Source organism: Phalacrocorax carbo, chromosome 23, assembly GCF_963921805.1.
Source record: "Phalacrocorax carbo chromosome 23, bPhaCar2.1, whole genome shotgun sequence".
Lineage (NCBI taxonomy): Eukaryota > Metazoa > Chordata > Aves > Suliformes > Phalacrocoracidae > Phalacrocorax > Phalacrocorax carbo.
This window is the reverse complement of record NC_087535.1, coordinates 6,835,686-6,853,725: the sequence shown is the minus strand read 5'-3', so window position 1 is coordinate 6,853,725 and position 18,040 is coordinate 6,835,686. Positions and strand designations below refer to the sequence as shown.

Here is an 18,040-nt window from a genome sequence, read left to right as displayed (position 1 = left end):
CCCTCTCCAGGCTCTTTACTCCTCTCTCCCAGTTTGCGTGTCCCACAACAAAAAGACAACCTTTTCCTGCTGGAGAGAGGGGCACTGCTTAAGTCCAATCACCGTGTTCCCGGTGGACTTCTTTTTCCCTAATACACTCTACACAAAACTTCACTTACAAAAGAGAAACTGAGGTCAGCCTAACCCTGCTGGAGGTGGTATCAAGTTTGCAACGCATTTTCAGAGATGAAAACATAGCACTTTCTGCTGCCAAGAAGGCAGGAGCAAGCCAGCTACGCTTCAAGCAGCCCAGGCCCCTGAGCGATCACAAAGGGGAGAAGCTGTCACTTGACCACTCGCAGTCAGCATTGCCATGATAAAATCCAAGGACTGCTGCATCACCTACAAAGTAAAAATTATTTTACGGAATCTATTAGGTTTCTTTCTTGTAAGAAACACACAGTGCCTGTGCCACTGTGTCGTGCCGTGCCGAGCGGCGCCGTCTCGGCAGCACACCTCTGCGGGGAGGCTGCGCCACACGCCAGTGCCAGGCGCGGTATCGCCACACGCAGGAAACAAGCATCAGGCGCTGATGCTATCAGAGCCTCTCTGAAATGAATCCGGCATCCTGTCCCGTACCTCTGCAGCCCACGCACGAGCCCAGCCGTGCCCCAGCCCCTGCGGGATGGAGCGGGACAGGCCATCCTCCCAGCCCTGCCTGGGCGGCACGGATGTCATGCACATCATGTTACTTGAAGGGTGTCTACAAGCTGTGATAAAAGGGGAGAGCGTGGAGGTGCACCCAGACGGGGGATGCAGCATCTCGTCGGTCCTCGAGAGCAGGACAAGCCCCAGTGCCACCATCCCTCTGCCCTTGTAACCCTTCTGGCTCCTCGTCCGCCTACTTTAAAAGACAGTAATACTTGCAGCGTCACAGCCCTTTGCTCAGTAAGACTGAACTTCAGCAGCAGCGATACTTCAAACAGCAATCACACCCGTGGCTACACCCTGCTATGACAGGCGAAGGGTCCTCAGCCTGCAGCACCAGCTACACCAAAGTCTCTGTTCACTACTAAAAGCCTATGGCTCCACGTCCTTCTCTGGCTTTGGAGCAGCAGACCAACAGCCGTCGAGAAGTCTGCCAAGCAAGCGCTGTGTTGCAGGAAGCCTCGTATTTTGCTTTTCCCGGCCGATCCCAGTTCTGGCTCTCCCAGGCCTGCCCGGGGTGGAAACTCGTGCCCGTCAACTCCCGAGTCGGCATCCTGGGGAGCGCAGGCTTACCCCCAACATCCATGGGCCTTCACTAACAGGCAGCAGGGTCCCGTCCTGCTCGCAGGCTTTGCCCACATAAGTAAAGAGGCGGAAGATGAGGTGGTATTTCCCGATCCACAGGCAGGGCAGGACATGCGCTCAGCCTGCGAAGCCAGCACTGCGGGGGCACGGCGAGGCAAGCCCTTGGAAAGCGCCCCTGGTCCTTCAAGCCCCAGATGAAATGGTCTGGCTTTACGTGGCTACCTGCTGTTTCCAAGAGCATTTCTGAAAGCTTCCAAGGGATAAAAGAAGCAATTGTTCCCCTTTTAACACTAGAATCATAGTAAGTTTGAAAACACAAATTACTAGTTTTTGTTTAAAGTTGTTGGGTTTTTTTTAGCAGCTCTGCATCCAACCCTCCAGAGCCATGAGCATGGGCCACCTTGGAGCCACAGAAATCAAAGTGTTGCAGAAGCAGATAATGAAGTTGTCATAATCCTCATCAAATATTTTTCCAAATACAATGGGAAGTTACTCTACAGCAAAGCAGAGTTCATTCAGGCAGCTCTGGCTGCAAGCACTTGCTTGGATCCTTTTTATATACACCTGAAACCAGGGATCTTCAGTGAAAGTGCTGTCACAGTCTCAGCTCTAGGACTGAAGACAGATGACAACTCAGCAATGCAGACTGCATTTTCACTCAAGAAGCACCTCACACAGCCCTAGTTTAAAAAAGGGCAAGAGAAAAGGAACACAAAAAAAAGCGAGGCACGGCACGAGCACGCGCCAAACCACAAGCCTCAGTTCCTAGAGACAACATGAAATGGCCTCTCAAGGTGCAGCTTCTACAGCCATGTGCTGTTAACCCGACACATATTTGCTCTCTTGCTGTTCCCTGGAAAGATGCACCGTGGTGCCCCTGGGATAGAGGGGAGAAGGGCAGGGAGCAAACACCACTCACCCTGCTTTAGGGAAGAAAAAAAAGGGAATAACCTCCTTTGGAGTGCTGGCTTGCTCATCACCCACACCTCCCTTTTTCTAGCAGCTTGATTTTCACATGCGGAAACAGAAATGTTTAACATTTCCAAGGGGAAACGTGCTGTCAGCATTTTACAGATTTGGGAAAGAAACACGCAGGCGTCTGCATGAACTCCAGCACCTCCCGCCTCGGGCTGGCGGCATGACCCCAGCAGCCATCGCTTTCCCATTTCCCCGAGAGAGGGGCAGATTCTTGGGACGCTACAGCCACATGTCTCAGTTATTTTTACCCTGACAGTTAAATACTGAATCATGGCTACTATAAACAAACCTGTTTAATTTTGAACTTGTAGATGTTCGTCATGCCAGTTTAAGTTACTATAAACCAGGCCATGAAAAGGGGTGGATTTTTTTTTTTTAAATTGTCTACTGAACATCGCTCAATACCCCATCAAAATCCCTTCATTACTCACAGCCATGTCTGCAAAACAAACTCAAATCCAGCACTTCTGCAAAGGAAAGATTTACGAGGATCAAAATCACACTAAAACTGACAGATCCCTCTACAATTAAAAAAACACCCAAATAGGAAGAATAATACAGCTGTGAAAGCTGGAAACACGTAGCCCAGGGCTCTACCCTCGGCTTCGCCAAGGACCAGCTCTTGCCAAACCGTAGGCTGCGAACTGCCAGCGGCACCGCGCCGGTTCGGCCGCCCGGCCCCGGCGCTGCCAAACGACAGCTCCACTCACCATCTGCTCCCTCATTAGTTATTTGTTATACACCATGTTCTTGGATATTAAATTACTGAATGAAATCAAAAGCACATTAAATACTTCCCTAATATTAATCAAAGCTGTCAGCAATTACGCAATTCTTACATGCGACCTGCGGGAGGAGGGATGGTGGATCCCAAATGAAAGGGTGTTTGTCTGCAAATTGCACAATTAATTAACAGACACCTTCCCTAAAAAGCAGTGAGACAAACACCGCCAGAGACTTACCCTGTGAGCTAGCATGGAATTTACTGAAATAATAAAAATCACTGCCACTGACTCACTTGCCAAGTCCCCTCCCCAAGGCAGTCAATGTCTCTGTCTTTAGGGTACACAGAAAACCTCCTCCACCTTTCCTGAGGCCATCAACATCAGAAAAGTAAGAGAGAACAACAAAAAAAAAGACAAGACTAAGCAGAAAGGAGGACTTCAACGTGACTTTAAAGCACAATTAGACAAACTTCCTTTCACACGATCTTCAGAGCCTGCCTATTTTGTTACTCATTATCACTGCGGTGTGTCTGACACCCAAGCGAATGTATTTCATGTATTAACATTATGTGTAAAAGATATGTGCTGTTACATTATGGCAGGAATCTCACCCTCAATTTTACAATTTTAACAGTAAAACCATTTCCACTGACTGCTTTCAGCATCAAATCAAATACAAATCAAGGCGAGAGGAGTGTAACTGACTGTAGGCACAGCCTCGCTGTAGGGTGAGTCACTCCCCGCCGCAGAGCAGTGCTGGTTCTGCACTACACATCCACTCCTCTAGGTTTATAAGCTTTTGTTCTCCTAAATTCCATGCAGGCCAAAACCCGAGTTATTTCTTGTAAAAACAAGGAAAACATTTTGGTCCCAGGCAGGAACTGGCACTGCCTAATTGATCCATTTTATACTGCGGTAACAAGACGGGTATTTTGGACCACCAAGCACACCTGCTCCTCGGGGAAGCCGGCGTACGCCGAAGAACTGAAGCAACTCCTAAGCGAGTTCCAATTCCCTGCAATAAGACGTGGGAATTTAATCTAATCCTGAAACACTACTGTGCTAAAAAGCATTTTTATAAAGTAACTATAAACTGAATTCATGGCAATTAGTGAGAAGTATAACAATATTTCAATATTGTAACATTCTAGTATTTCCAAAACATAACTTTCACCAATAATTCTTAAATTTACAAACAAGGTAGCAACATTTTAATAGCATACCTTGTCCAAGTGAAAGGCAATCACAATTCAGTAATTTAAATTGAAATACATTCCTTTTTCTGTTTTCAAAGTATTAGATAAAAACAAAAAACCACAGCAAGAAGCACATGCAAAAAATAAGGCTAGTGACAAGCCCAATAAGCAAACAGGTATTTGAGAACACAGGAGAAAAACGGTTTTCTGAGGTGTTATTTGAAGTGTTCAGCCAGAAAAGGCGAGAGGCCAGCCTTCAAATCTTGCACACATCCATTCTCCAAACCTCCAGTCCCGACCGTGTGCTCCTCTGAACCACGTCCAGATCGCCGCTTTCTGCGTAATTTCACATCTTCCGCAGCGTGTCGTGAAGGTTACTGATGCAGGGCCAAAGCCATAAAAGCCTGGGCTAAGAGTAAAGTCCTCTAGCAACAGCCTTGTCCTTTCTGACTTAGCGTTGTGCTCGGCTGGCGCTTTGAGCAAATTAACTACAGCGCGCACACACGAGCCGGAGAAACAAACTTCTCTGCAAACGGCAACAATTCTGTAATTTGAAAAAGTTATTTCATGCACAAACATATTGAGACTGACCTCCCTCACTCTATGATCTTTTCTGTAACCAGCCTCATGCTGAACTTGCAATATTAAATATCATAATGTTAATTTCTACGGAAGTGACTGCCTACCTACTCATTTCAAATTGCTTTGCTACAGAAGCGCTCCGGGCAAGGAACAAGTCCTTTGGGCAGCTAAAGCTTGCCACGCTGAAACGGCTAATTTATTTTTTGTCCTATTGGTCTGCATTTGCAGAAAGTCGCTAGGGACATGTGCCAGACAGACAAAGACAGGGGGAAGGAAGCCAGAAGCAAAACTCAAAGGCCAACACACACTGCATCCCCGAATTAGAACAAAACGCTACGTCACTCGCTGTAATTGGCAGCCTCGCCGCCGAACGGACTGCAGCACTGCTGCAAATTTAATACTAATGAGCACTGATCTGCACACAGGGGGAAGGAGATCCACCTAAATGGGGCAGATTTAGGAGAAAAGAGACTTTTCTCAATTATACATATAAAACAGCTTAATAGGAAGCATCGTGCGGCCACATCACGGGAAGAGAACGGCGGTGCATCAGCCAGGCAGTGCCCGCAGCAGGCGGCCGGCGGGACAGGTCCTCCCAAGCAACACCGCGGCCGCGCTCAGCCATTTCTCCTCTTCCCATCTCGAGCCACTCGTGTATTTTCGGCAGAGGAGTTCTTGATGGTGTTTTCAGAAGACGAAAAGAAAAATATTTCCTTTCCCCTTTCCTCGTCAACAAAACACATAAAAGTTAAAGGGCATAAACATTAGACATAGAAGCTGCTCGTGGGACTTCCTCCATCTGCCGTCTACCACATCCACAACTTGCCACTGATTTTTAAGTCCTATACATTTTTTTTTTCTCCATTTTCTTTAGTGGAAAAAATGTCCTGACCTTTTTTAACCCAGATTAAATTCCAGACAGACTCTAGGAGGCTCAATCATAGCAAAACACCAACTACATTATACTTGGTAAGAATAATTTGTTGTGCTGATAGTAGCTTGGCAACGTTCTTAACTATGTTCTTCCTGGTTTACATAATTAGAGTAAATAAGTGACATGAGGTAGGTAGATTGTCACTGCCACTTTAGCCTGCACTTTGTTTTATTTCTGCAGTAATAGTGACCAGACGCTGGTGACAAAGCCCAGGCACTGGTCTCTGCCGGGGACTGGAAGCCAGTTTGTCCTTATTTGGCCTCCAGCATCAAATCTTTGGTGGAGAAACCAATACAGCTTCCTCCCAGTTAAGGTTTCTTTGAAACTTCTTGAAAAAAATTGTAGAGGTTTAAACTGCTCTTCAAACGCATTTCTACCCATCAGCGACTAATTCTAGTATTAGGCCTCTAAAAACAGGCCATCTGTTAGCATGGACCAGTGCCCAGCTCTTCAGGAGACTGGGCTAACTTACAAATTCCAGAAAATATTAAGATTCCTTAAATCTTACTGGCAAAGCTGCAATGATCAGCTCATGTGTATACACTGGATTCGACCGTGTAGACCCATCTAAAGGTCAGGTTTGCATATGCAGCCTAGAGATTTTCACTGCCTTAAAAATTTACTGTTTAGCGCGCGTCAGCCACAAGCAACCAAAACACCCACCGTTCCCACGCAACTGCGGCTAATTAAACGCCTGTTTTAACAACGATTTTTTGAATGAAAAGCCCCACTTACCATCTGGCCACTTATTAATACTACATTGTTTATCAGTTTAAATAAAACCCCTACAGCAATGAGTATCCATGTGATGAGTACTTCAACACAGTTAACGATGGATGTATTTTAGCCCAGTAAAGTAGAACCATACCTCTTGAAATGTTCTCACGGCAGATTTTAAAGGTTGATAGGAACATGAATAGCAGTAAGTTAATGTACTGAATTAACTTTAAATGGAAAAAGTAACAGTTTGATTACTTTTTATAAAGAAATTAAGTTATTTAATATGGTACTTAATCCTTCAGTATTTAGCTTGGTTCCTTAATGCTGCTTCCTGGAACCTGGGGACAGAAGGGGGTGGAAACTGAATTTTCTGTTACAACAAAAATTAAGTTTTCTTCTAGTGAAGATTTTAGCTGAAGGAATATTCAAAAATATTATTAACACTTCAGGGCTGGAGCCTGAAGGACATCACAGCGAGAGCTTTCAGGCCAGGAGGTTTGAGAACCGAACCGCTGGCAGAGCTGACCTCTGCACTGGGGCTTCTCTGAAGTTTGTAAACCCTCCTCAATCTGCCAGGCCTAAAAGGGCGAAACTACTTTGACAATTCATCTTGGAATTTCCTTTATGGAAAATAAAAGGTGATGCTAACCCCCAAAGGAAATAGCTCTGATAGTTTAAATCAGTTTTATATGAGCCATTTCAGTATTTATAGGTCAAGCTTGATTACAACCAAAATAGATTATTATACAGCTGTCTCTAAACAACAGCAACAAGAAACACCCTGTGGGCAGTCGGACTCCTGCTCCCAGAAGAGACGCTATGTTTAACTCCCAAGGAAGGGAGGACACATCCTATAGCAGCTAACAAGATGAGCAACACTGGCATCAGCCAGCTCTTCCCCTCCACCTCAGGAACAGTACTCAAACAGGAAGAAAGAAGCATTTTTTTTAATGTGTCTTGAAATGATAAGAGGTAAGGTGATAGGAAAAAAATCTCTCCCATGTTAGCATGCAAACTGGATCAACATATGGCCTGGAGACAGTCAGTTCTACACTCTGAGCAAGACCTTAGAACACACCACTCTTAATTTGAATGTTAATTGCCATTACCCGCCATTTCTGTGCTTTCCGTTTTGGTTAGGACACCCTTCCATTGAAGCTAAAACTCCCATTCAACTCTTTTTGCTAGAGGAACCCTACAAATACAACATCAGCCGTACAAACGCACGGGCACTACCGCCACTGGTTTTAAAATAGACTTAGGAACTTTTTTAAACTTCTGCCCATACAGATGCAGTCCGTATGAACTTGGCATGAAAAGGACAACACGAGAAGCCTCAGCCTCCCAGCTCTGTAGGCATGACTTAGTCTGACACCTGCTAATGGCACGCTCAGCTGCCCTCCCGCCCTGCTCAAGCTTGCTTTAGTGCTAAATTGACTTCTACTTGATACCGTGTTTTTGATGAGGGTTTAGAGCAAACAGTCCATTTAACAGCTAGAGGCTACAAAGCACTGAACTTACAGAATAAAGGAAAAGACCTGCTTTCTCAGAACCAACACCATTGAGGAAAGTGCCCAGAAGCATTAAAGGGTCTGTTTCATCATTTTAAATGAGATTCCTGAAAAAGCTTTATTCTAAATTTGAGCACATTCTAGTGATCAATATGCCATTGCAGCGTATTCACAAACCAAGACAAAGCTGTAATAGTATTGTAATCCCTATGACTTTATGAGAGATCTGATGAGTTAAAAACCCTAAATGCATGAATATTTCATGAGAAAGGCTGTCTGGAACCATCTCAGTCTGTATCTTTAATCTTAATGTTATTTTCAACTACAATTAGTGTTATAATCCAAAGCAGAAAGAAACAATTGGCTTGTTTTACCTTCACCTGTATTTCTTTCATAAATCCACCAAGATGTCTGTTCTTCAGGCCTGACGCCCAGTAACAGTTACCCAGCACAGTGCTAACACATCGAATCTCAGGGTAGAGCAAGATGTGCTGGAACGGGACCACTTACGCAAAAAGGAGAATTGCACCAGAAATAACCTTACCCAGTGAACTATGATTTACTTTAAACTATCACATGGTAGGTGGCGTATAAAAGATATTATTCTGCACATCAGCTGTCTGTAATGAAAGTTTTCCTCTTCTCAGCAGCCCCTCCCTACAACTTCAGTTTATTTGCATTTGAGAAAAGAATATGACAGAAAAAGCAACCTAAAAGGCACTGCAACCAATTCATCCAGCCGAACTGCTCCTCCCACATACTCGGTGCTTTCCAGAGTAAGGGTCTGCTTCCAACTAATAATGTCAAAAACTTGAGAGATGCCCGATTCCAGATCGATTATTCACTAATAGTGGTCTTCTAGAAGCACGGAGCACTCCCAGCTAGAGCCATAGATGCTCAGAGCTTTTGAAGAGCAGACTTCATAGCTACGAGTTCACACACAGTACCCCAATTTAAATATGACAAATTCAAATTTTTTCAGTATTAGAACACTCCAGAACACAGCATCATTGGATCCAACAAATATTTCAACAGAAACCCCCAAACATTCCAGCCAGCCTTGAATTTGCAGTTCTAGCCACTCACAAGTGAAGCGCGACCGTCTCTTCTGCAACGCTCCAGCAAGCGGCCCTTACGCAACACAACCGATTGACCAACACGCTGGGTGCTACCAGTTGCAGCGCATTTCCAAAAAGCGGTCTTTTCCATTAACTTTTGACAATTACCTAGTACAGAATTGCTCGTCCTACTCCTCACGTGAGCGTATGAAGCACCGGGGCAGCACGTATTTTGACTGCCTCATTTAAGTGATTAATAAAGATCTTTTTCAGCCATAACACAGCCACTGCCATGGACATACCCAGAGCTCGTTTTAGTGCCCTAGATGGTTTTAAATACTTTCCATTTATCAGTATTCAAAATAAATAACAAACCATAATGACCCAGGCCACCTGCTCAACAGGACTGGTATTGCCTTCGTTCCCCATATTTTCAGTCAAACACAGTGAAAGAGCACGAAAGGCAAGGCAACCACCTGCAGCCGTGGGCTGTAAGCAGCCCTGGAGCTTTCTTTTTTTGCAGTTTGTCTTACATTACCTGCTTCTTCCCCATTATAAAAGCCCTGTGGAGGGTGAGACTTTCCCCCCAGATACAGGATTTTGTTCCTCAAAAGAAAACAAACCACAGTTTTCCAAACATACCAAGGTCTGCTTTTGTCAGCATCTGGATTTCTCAATCCAAAGAATTAAATATGTGCTTTCACCTAGGTTCACACCGAGCCACTGCAGCCGCACTGAGGAAGTGCCTGTTCAGGTATAGCAGGTATTTCCCAACACCCAGCACCCAATACTTGCTGGACCACTCGCAGCACGGAGCAGCAACACACATCAAAACATCGTCTTCATGTGGCCACATTCACATTCACGCAGAGCCGCCCTACCTGCCCCAGCCAGCTGACATGGTGAGAAAGGAGCTCTGTTACGCCCTGTGGACTACTATCGCAGGAGAAACAGAAACAACAGTTTTAAATCTCACCTTTAACTAGAGGTACTGGCTGCTGCGAGTGCAATCTGCAAAGGGAGAACTTACAAAACCCAAAATGATTGGTGATCAAAATTAGGGAAGGTTTCTGGTGTCCCGTTTCTTCCCACGCACACCTCAAAGGATCTTCCCACAGAAGATGAATGCAACTGAAGTTTAAACACACCATTTCTGATTAGGAATGTAACCCTCAGTGCCTCCTCCCTGAACACCACCCATCTTGCCACAGCCTCCTCATTTTAATGTCGTTAAATGGACTGCTTCAGACAACCTTAATTATTGCAGTATTTGCAAGGGGAGAAGTGATCTCGGAGCAACCGGTTTCTGTCCCATTCAGAGCTTTGGAGATCAAAACTTGTTTCACACCAAACCTGGAAGTGAAATTGCATCAGTAGGTTGAGCACCAGAACAAAGTGCTTCCGTGTAAGTACCAGGTGCCAACAGCTGAGCAGGTACATGCTGTGTCCTGACCGATGCTCCGCTGTCACCAGGGTCTGTACGGCTTCCCCCTGCACTCCCCTTTCTTCAGAAGGGAGCTCAGAAAACAGGCATTAATGAACAAAATCATCATTGTCACAGGGAAGAGCAGGAAGCTTCTAATAATGAGCCACTTCGCTCCGAATGGTTTCAGTCAGCCAGCAGACCTGCAAAACCAGCTCACCGATGATGTCTTAACAGTCACCAACACAACAAGCAAAGCTAACTGAAAAACAGGCAGTGAAGACCTTACATCTGTAGCAACAGAAAGGCAGCTTGATATAAACTCTCATAAATGCAGGCTGTTCCTTGCAAATAACAATCCATTACCACTGAGGACAGAAAGCAAATATTCACCTATTTATCCACCATCCAGAAGAAGCCGCAGGTCATGTTCTTCCCAGATGCAAGAGGCAAATCAGACAGCCACCACGTTACCCCTGCTACAGCCCCAGCACAAGACCGACAGAAGGACGCTGCCCTAAGTCAGACATAGTCAGGAACTGCAGTTTCTTCTTCTCTTTGCAACTCCTTCCTCTATCAGTCAGCGGTACTTGCACAACCTCACAGTGAGTCAGAGCAAGAAGCGATCCGGTTGAAAACTACAGATGTATTTCTGGGACTAGCTCACAGTTTTCAGCTAGCTAAGCTCCCTGAGTTACCTCAACATCTAAGAATGCAAGTATGAGAGCAAGGGGGACACTGGGGTGTGTGACTGCATTTAGCCACCATGAAACCACAGCCTGAAGCTCTGCCCACTGGGGCTCTCACCGTGTCTCACCCACTCTAGCAGGTAATGCAACCGTGCCATGTAAATGCGGTGAAACAGAGGGTAATTCGGCTTGCGATGGATCTCCAAAGGTCTCTGCTACAACCCCCTGCTCCAAACAGGGCTAGCTTCAAAGTCAGACCAGGTCACTCAAGACCCTGCCCAGTCAAGTTCTGTGGATCTCCAGTAACAGAGACGCCAGAAGGTCCTGGGCAGCCTGTTCCAGTGCTAAACCGCTCCCACAGGCACAGTCATCCTTGCTTTAACTGACATTCCCCTTGCTGCCACTCGTCATCACGGCCTCTCGTCCCTTCAGCGTGCAGCGTTGCCTCTCCCTTGCCACGGCAGGCTCCAAGAGGCAGGCAGTGACACATCTGGTGACACATCTGTGGATGCTGAGGTAAACCCAAACTCACACCACAAGGTTTCAGAGCTACCTTGCTCATCCACGAACAGCTTCTGTCAAACATTCTCCATTTCCTTTGCTTCTAACACTACAAGGTAAACTGATCTTAACAGGCATGAAACACCTACTTTATGCATCATACCACATATAATTTGAAAAAAAATCTTTTCTTTTGTACATGGAGGACACTATCTACAGAAACCTAAGTTTCCTACTCTGCCCTCGGGACTGTCACCCACAGCAAATCCACTCTGACCTTGGAGGATGCTTTTTCACAGCCTGCTCTGACACCTGAGCAAAAGGAAATCAACTCAAAGCACACTCAGCTGGAGCCTCAAAGCTTACATTAAAGCCATTTAATCTTGTAGTTGCTTTCAATCCTGGTGATACTCCATGACATACAATTAAAACATCATTTTTTATATACTATAACCAGGTTCCTCCTAAAAATTTTACATTATTGAAACAAATGCTGTGTTGAGCGCCAGGTCCACTAGCTAAACAGCAACCTTAAAGCACATAATTTGCATTTTTTAAAAACTCAAAGGCATGGCTAGGAAAACCAGTATGTACTCTGAAGTCTTGTCTATTTTATAAATCAAAAGAAACCATGCATTCTGGAGAGCTTGTTTACATATAAATCCTGAAATCTTAAGGAAAAAGTTGGGCTAGATGAGCCTTGTAGGTCCCTTCCAACTGAAACGTTCTACTCTGTTCTGAAAGGAAAAGGCTAGATGCACCCAAGGAATCTGTAGTACTTATGCTATAGCATTGGTTTCCAGAGAATCAGTCAGGAGGAACACCTAGCCAGACTTCACCCTGTTTGGGCAACATCACACCATGCCCTTACATCACATCAAGCCCTTAATTTGCTTTCTGGTCCCCGAGTGATCCAACCCTGAAGATGCCAACCCCCTACCGAGGGGGCTCCATCCGCAGACCGCCGGGTCCTCCCTGGAAGGCCGTAGGCAGGGGCACAAATACAGGCAGTAAAACAACAGCGGGGGACACCTCGGAGCAGAACCGGTCATCGAGCTAAGGCCAGCGCACGACAACCCCACGCCAAGTCACTCGGAACACAGACTGGTCTCACACACAGATCTAAACTGCATTTGGTCTGGACTATCGAAGGATATTTAAATAAGTTATCATTCCTGCACCAACTTTCATAGGAGTATAGGACTTCTAGGGAAGAAAGCTAAAAGCCACACTGCAATCCAGAACTAATGTCATATGGCTAGGTACTATTTTTTCAACACATAATTCACAATTATATATGCAGGCTAAGCAACGGTTATTTCTATTTCAACAAATTTGTATAAAAAGTTTACCCACGGATACTTTACATTAGATAATTTTCTTTTATATCCTTCTTACTCAGAAGCTATTAATGAAAGTATATCTTCTTCACACTTATTTTAATCCTTTCTCTCCTGGTATATTATTTCAACAGTTCCTCATTTAACCAACACAGATTTTTATTTTTTTTAATTCTAATATTAGTCTTGGAGACACTAAACTGGATCAGTCAGACTCCTGCTTGGTTCTTGCTTCCAAGTGTTCCTGAATGCTCAACAATAAAAATTCAACAATGGGAAAGCAAAGGAGTTAAATCTATGACTTGCCTAAGGGCTCTAATCTTATTGAACAACGGCAGAGGGTGAATAACTTACTACTACTTCTAACTGTACGGCTTTTTAATAAAAAAAAAAAAAAGAAGTCAACCCTTCTGGGAAATGTTTTACCCATAGAAATTGAGCCTCTCCTCTTGGACTGACCAACACAATCTATCATCTGTATATGTAGGATTGAAATAAATTAATCTTCACAACTTTATGCTCTATTTAACCATTTCCATTAACTGAAATATACTGACCTTGATTATATTTGCAACACTAGCAGTGGAAAGCATATTGTACGTTCAGTCTGCTGAATGACAGCCGGGAGCTAATACAGCTGCAGTCTCATTCCAACCTGCGCTTTATGAACAAAAAGCTAGGGCTTCCTTTATCCTCTCCATACGTATGATGCTGGGATATAATCCAAGGAGAAACCTGTTTGAGAGGTGATCTTTTTAGGACACTAATTCACACCCAGAAAGCAGTCTAGGAACCTGAATAATCTCAAATCCTGGCTGCCACCAGACCTGAGTACTGCAGGAAATAGAACACCTCACACAAGTTTTAGGATCTGAAGAAACTGGATCAAAGAAGATAGCTCAGCAAGACTACCTTTTCCTTCCAGCTTTCTAACATCCTTACCTATCTCAGCCATTAGGTGTCACGTTTCCAGGTTCAGAAACTTTTGCAAAGTGTGAACACAAGTGCCCAAATAAAAATTTGACCCTAGGATTTATGAGCAACCCTTTAAGAAGATGCTGTCACTAAAATTCTGTTTAGTTCCTATTACCTATTAAATCAATAACTACTTCAGAGCTCAGCATAAAATGAATTCAGGCTGTCCTCTAACCACCGTCCCTACTGTCTCCTCTTAAAAACAAAAACACACCCAAACCAAAATTCGCCTCAAATCAAGGCCAAAAACAACAACAAAAAAAAAACAACAAAAAAACCCACACCACAACCCAGCACTTGACCGAGTTTTAAGAGTTAGGTGTCTCTTGAATCTGCTTCTGCAGAATTAAACACACAAAGCTACCGGACTTGCTTGATGTTTGACATTAATCTAGCTCATCAGAAATTAAAAGAAAGCAATAAAATCAGAAGTCTCCCATATTATCCTAAAAAAAAAAAGCCGGGCCCAGCTGACTAAGGCCAGCAGCGCTCTGCTCAGCTGATTTCAGCAGGGCTGAAAGCAACACTGGACCCAGGGGAATTCTGAATTTCAAACAGCTACAAAGTAAAAAAACATTTCAAATATAAAGAGTGAAGATTTGAGCTTCATGTATGTTCAGAAGATTCACTTCCTTTTCTCTAGTATACACAGATAACATGTTCCTGTTCTCAGAATATTAGGATTCCTCTTTATTTTTTTAAGGCCTCTGTGAAGTTGCACAGAAGCAATCTTTTCTCTAAATACTAAGTCCAAGTTCAAAGTGCCACTGAGTACACTGTGCACGTGCATGGGATGAGAAAAAACACTGCAATATATAGCACAAACAAATGTTTAAAGTTGTTTATGCCCAAGACTACGATTCAATATACAATTAAAACTTTTATGTTAGAGTATGTCCACGTTACACCACTGCTATCTAACTGCATTTCATTTTTTACTAACAAGCCTCAGATGGGATGAGCAGCCATGAAATGTATCACAAATAGTCTATGTCTGTATTTGCTCCTTATGGTTTCAAATATAAACCGTTTTGATAAACCGTGTAAACATTAGTCTCCAAATCAAAGCATTAACGTGTCACTGGAATTATACTGTGCTAGTAATTCAGCCACTTTTGGCACGCAGTCCTCTCAAAACCTTCAGCGGAGCTACTTACCCTAAAGACCCACACCAGGGCCAAGACACGCGATGACGGACACCGCTCTTAGCTCCTCTGAGTCTCCAGAATCACAGGTCTCGGCTCTGCCAGCTCCGGCTGGGCCTACTAAACACCATCGAGGTTTCTTCTGCACCATACCCGGCCCCTCGATCACACCAGCTACACCCTTCCGGACATGGTCTCCTACATTTACAAAGGCCGTAAGAAATCTCTGCTTTTACAAAGTATAACTCACTTTCCTGTGGATGATCTTAGCCTGACAGAACACAAACACTCCTCTCCTCCTGGTGTGTAGAAAACACTGCGCATGAAAACAGATTATTTTTAGAAGCAGTGTATGCGAGCACAGCACTTCCTGTCGACTCCACCTTTCAGAACGACACACACATTCTCATCCTCATTTCCAAAACTAGGATTTCACAACTTCAGCTACCCGGCACAGCAGAGAGAAGGAAGGGACAATCTGCTGAGAACCGCAAGTGACCGTTTCCCCGTTTCTAACTTGGCATTACAAACTTGTGTTGGAATATGCCGTCAGCCTTCAGGCAATCGCATCAATAAATCGATGGCTTTTTTTCTGCCACAATGACGAACAGAACATTAAATGTTTTTATTTATTACACAGATCTTTTCCGTAGCAACAGGATGCGTACACGGCATTCCCAGCGTAATGAAGTCACTATAGCAACGTGATAATGATGTCAGGATAATCGGACAGCATTTCTTACTTGGGACATGGTGAACAACACCGCTTCTATAAATTAAAGAAGTTGCGGATATCACAAAGGCAAGGGAGCTCCATCTAAAACTTCCCTTTAAGTTGCCTCATTCGGGATAACTTCTCACTAAAGGCACACACCTTTGACTGCTAACGCTCTACTCTCTCTTTGTCCATAGCTTCATCCGTTACTGCCAAAAGTCTCACGAATTCCCACATTAAAAGCCTTTCAGAATCTGAGGGATCTGCTAGCAGCAGTGGGAGCTAATAACACACTGTTTCAGTAAGGAAAAGTAACGACAAAGATCACAACAGTGAAACATTTCAGGCAGACAGCCACTCTCAGCTAAGCAGCCAGTTCCTCAATTTAACTCTTCAAATAATCTGGTGTCTCTTTTTACATGGAGCAATACCACTACTCAGACAGAATTACAAAAGCAACACTAATTATAGAGCGCTGATACAATACTCCGAAGGCAGACAGGCGTTTTCAAGTCAAACAACTACTTTAATAAATACTATCTGCCTCGTTAACCTACTGAAACTCAGCGTTTTCATGGTTTGCCCTTCCTGTTTGCAGCTCTTTCCGAGTTGTGAGCAAAGCAAAACCCAAGAGCCAATTCCAGTTCTCTGTTGGTCGGTATCGACTCGGCGTGTCCAAACCGTAACCCTCCCACCGAGAAGGCTTTGCAGGAGGCCTTGCACAAAAAGCACCTGTACTGTAACTCAAATACCGTAAGCAAAGACACTGATTAATAAAAAGTACCTAAACACAAAAGTTTCCCTATGTGGAGAACAGCTTCTCTTTAAATTGTCGCTTTAAAACGAGTGAAGGCAGCAAAAGAAACCATTTCAGAGCCCAACTGGTCCGAGACAACGGCTCCCTGGGACCGCAGGATGAGGGCGGACCAGCGCGTTGCTCGCACGGCTTGCGAGGGGCTGCTCAGCGCCCGCTTCCAACACCGAGCCGTCCCCTTGGCCTGCCTCATCCCACCTGCCTCCTGCCCCACGGCTCCTGCCCCACGGCTCCTGCCCCAGGGTCCTGCCGTCCGTGCGGGGCAGAGAAGCAGGCGGTTGGCGAAGGCTGGCCCTCGCCCGCCCTCTCCCTTTACCTCCAGCGGTCTCCGGGGAGGGCACCCATGAGCTTTTTTGCACCCCTCTGCGCCTTCGGCCCCTGCATGTGGGGGAACGGGGAGCCGGCGCACACCTGACTCCACGAAACGCCAGAAGAATTTTGGTTATTTCCCCAGGCACGGTGACACCCTCCGCCGCGCCGAGGGCCAGCCGCCCCCGCCTCGGCCCCGACGCCTCCCCTCGCCCGGAGCCGGCGGCCCGGCGCACAAGATGGATGTCCCGCCGGGGACGGGGCAGCCCCACGGCCCCGGCCGGGGCCCAGCGCGGACACCCGCCGCCCCGCGGGCAGCCCTCCCGCCCGGCCGGGGCCGAGGAGAAGCCGCCTCCCCCTCGCAGCCGGCCGGGCTTCGCCGCGCCCCCGGGGAGGGAGCGCTCAGCCCGGCCCCGCCGCCCCGGCCTGGCGCCCCGGACCCCCGCCGCCGGACCCGCCCGCTCCCGCCCCGCCGCCGGGACGCGGCCCCGCGGCCTCGCCGTGGCCAGGCCCCAGCGGGGGCACCCGGAGCCGGCCCGCCGCCGCCTCCCGCGGGGTCCCACCGCGCCCGCTCCCTGCCCCGGCCGCCGCCGCCCCGCTCACCGCCGCCGCCCGGGGCCGCCCGCCGCCTCCCGCCGCCGCTGGGCTCGGGGCTCGGCTGCTGTGCGCGGCGGCGGCGCCGCGTCCGCTCCGCCCTCACCGGCCGCGGCCTGGGGAGGAGCCAGCGGGGCGGGCCGGGCCGGGCGGGGGCGCGGGGCCGGGGCGGCGGGAAGGGCCGCGGCCGGGGAGGCCCGCGGAAAGTTGCGGGCGGCGGCGGGGCCGGGACCGCCGGGGCCCCCTTACCCCGGCTCGGGGACCCCCGGGCCTCCCCGGGACACCGGCTCCTCGCCCGCCCCGCCTCAGGGCCGCCGCCGGCGGATGGAAGGAGGCCGAGCGACGGCAGCGGGTGACAGCCGGGGCCGAGCGGGCGATTAGGCCGAGAGCGGCTGCTTTGCAAGGGGAGGGGGGTGGCAGGGCGGGCGCGATGCCCGCGGCGGGACGGGGCTCGGGGGGGTCCCGCAGGGCACCGTGGCACCACTGCTGCGGGGCCCAGGACCCCCGCTGCACCGGGCTGCCAGCGCCTCGGCCACCGCGGCTGTGCTGCCTCAAACGC

The 18,040-nt window shown here is 47.1% G+C and overlaps 1 protein-coding gene across 3 annotated transcripts in view; it reads right to left on the bottom strand.

The window, feature by feature from the left end:
* Nucleotides 1-17,611, bottom strand: part of RAP1A (RAP1A, member of RAS oncogene family) — a 42,222-nt gene extending 24,611 nt beyond the window's left edge. Inside the window, exon 1 of one of the 3 annotated variants that reach the window (XM_064472403.1) lies at nucleotides 17,491-17,611. The gene's annotated coding sequence lies outside the window, so the exon portion shown is untranslated. Of the gene's footprint in view, nucleotides 1-16,894; nucleotides 17,011-17,490 lie in introns of those variants that run through there. The other 2 variants (XM_064472405.1, XM_064472404.1) reach the window with 2 other exon arrangements.
* Nucleotides 17,612-18,040: the final 429 nt, after the last annotated feature.